Source organism: Benincasa hispida, chromosome 6 (assembly GCF_027475165.1).
Source record: "Benincasa hispida cultivar pf3 chromosome 6, pf3_genome.v1.1, whole genome shotgun sequence".
NCBI lineage: Eukaryota > Viridiplantae > Streptophyta > Magnoliopsida > Cucurbitales > Cucurbitaceae > Benincasa > Benincasa hispida.
The window spans coordinates 6,132,349-6,135,356 of record NC_143483.1 but is presented as its reverse complement, the minus strand read 5'-3'; positions in this window follow the sequence as shown (position 1 = coordinate 6,135,356).

Here is a 3,008-nt window from a genome sequence, read left to right as displayed (position 1 = left end):
AAAAATTATTCAATCATAAAAAAAGAAAATTTTATCAATTGTTTTATGTACAAACAAACAAAAGCTTTTTAATATATGTTGATTGTAAAGTAGCTACAAATGTTTTATAAAAGGATGTTAAAAATCTGGTTTTTCGATAAATTTTTTTCCAGATGGCAAACAATACTTTCTTGTTTTGACTTAAAAATTGATGTTGTAAAAGGAAGTACAAACTCCCTTCCCGATTATATTACGAGATGATTTCTTCAAGGAAATAGTCAAAAAGAGAGTAAAAAAGAGAAAGAAAAGAAAGAATGAGTTCTACTTGCAAGTAAGAAGAAAAGAATGAGCGTGGTCAATAAAACAACAGCAATCAACACCTCCACAAACTAAAGTCTCGTACTCTCAAGCGTTTCACTTTTGAAGGAGAATCATCACAAGCAATGGAGGATCGAAAAGGAAAAAATTCTCAAACAATACCGTTATCAAATAAATTTCATATTTTGGAATCATCCATCCATTCATGGCTTGCCTTGATAATAAACTATTCTCCTATCAAAATTGAGCGTCATCCACTCCTCCAACCACCTATGTCCAAGCCATTACAAACTTAAATTCTCATAATTAAGAAGTTATACCCTCAAACAAAACCTTTTATCGACCATCTTCATCTACTTTTTACCATAATAAAACCCAAACTTCGTATATTATAACTCTTGAGTCGAAATTCCTAGGTAACTCAATGCCTGAAACAATCCAAAAAACATTCCCATCAAATTTTCATTTTATTCCAAGTCGTCAACGAAAACTCGTTTATTCTATGAATTTATTCTTGTTGATACTGATTCAATTGAAATCACTCACAATAGAAATAAAGACGACCCAAACAAAATTGTCTTTTCAAAAGTTAGGATTCTTCTTGTCCTGATTCCAACCAAATGGAATCAAAGTATTTATATCGAAAAAAGATTTTCTCATCAATTTCTTTCACAAACTTATTCTTACATTGATTATCGAAATGACTAGTACAATATGTTTTGGTTAATCAATTTTAATCATTCTTGGTTTATAATATTTTGATAAAACATGTATTCAATTTTTTCCATTATGGTTTAATGATTGGTGGGGTATATTTGACTTTAATGAGGCTATCCTACCATACCCAATTCTTGAAAGTTTTAAATACTTTTCAAATAATATTTTCTCAAATTCTTTTAACGCAACTCTATATTTTTCAAATTATTTTCATATGGCATGGATTTTTTGCTGGAATTACTCAATCATAGAATCAAATGGAATCTCCTGTCTTTCCTGAACATACAGAATCAAATGGTGGGACAAATTCAATACGACTATTGCTTCAAAAAATGTGGTGAAAAAATGGTTTTTCCATCTACCCCACAGTATGAAGCCAAACCTAAAAAAAAAAGGCAATAGTTATTGACTCGCAAATCAAGGCTGATGGCTTGGGACAAGTATCAAATTCAGAAGAACTCAACATTATCCTTCAACAAATTTTGTCTAAATCCAATACCACCCAAGAAGAAAACACATCAAACATTCAAGAAGAAGAGGATGAAAATGAATTTGTAAATTTTATGCATCACATTTATATCCCAACTCAATCCACCGATCCAAATCAGTAGAAGACAAAAATATCAAATTGCAAATGAAGATAAAAGTATTGTACATATGAATTTTTAGACTTTAAAGTGTCATCTTTTGTAAAAACGTGTCCTACAATCCAAGATAATATGTCATTGTAAATTATCAACGTGTCCTGTTAATGTAATGCATGGAAAACTTCCCATCTGTATATAAATAAAGCTTAGTATGGATCAAGAGGCAGGGGTCTTTTCCTAGTTTTTTTAGTGTTTTGTCTCGAGAGAAAAAGAACTTGTACTCTGTTAAAATTCAATAAAAGTTCTTCAATTTTATATATCCGTCTTGTTATTCCAAAATTCAAAAGTCAAGGAGTTGTTAGCATTTTATATTTTCAATAACTATTTTATTTATACCAATATTTTTTAACAACTTTTATATTTTCAACAACTACTTTAATTTTTCAAGAATTTTCTTCGTCATTTTCAAATTCCATTATATTGAACTCAATCTCATAAATATCCACATATTCATCTTTTGAGTAATTTCTATCCCATACAATCATCATTTCCTTTAATTGTCACGTGTCAAGCATGCATGCATCTACTAACTACATTCACCTTTTGCGCGCGCACGTACATATATATATATATATATATATATATATATATTATATTTTGTTCATATCCATTGAATTGACCCTAAATTTAATAAAACTCAACTTTTGTTGCGATGACGTGATAAAATTAAATGACCAAATTTATTGTCCAACAGAAACTAGAATTAAAATTGACTCTTAAATGAGTCTTATGAGAAAACTTCTTGATGCAACAATGTTGTATTTCAAGATGATTACATATCACTTGACCAAAACAGATTTTCTAATATATTTGTGCATGTATCAGAAATGTTTTGTTGCAAATTTAGCAGTATTACATAATTGAATATCAAGTAACTATCCCCTAATTTGTTCGTTTTTATGGTAGTTTAATGACAGTTTGCTATATCATACTATAAATGATAAAATCCAATTTAATATGATCACGTATAATAATAATAATTTAAGAAAAGAAATTCAAGAGAAAAATGAAAAAAAGGACAAATGGAGCACAATATGTCATATTAGTGATCATGAGATCTTTAATTTAATTTTCTATTTTTTTAATATAGATAATTATTTTAAATGATAAAATTACTGAAAAAACTTTCAAATATAATAAAACGTCATTATTTATTAGGAATATATATTATTCATAGACTGTAATATTTTATTATATTTGTAAATAGGGATGAAAATCTTTTGACATTATAAAATGGAAAAATAAAAAATAAAAAAAGATTATTATTTTTAAAAGGATGTAACTGTACACATGAGTTACAGTTCGAACCCACCAAAGTTTAAACCGAGTTAAGCAAACTCATTCAAC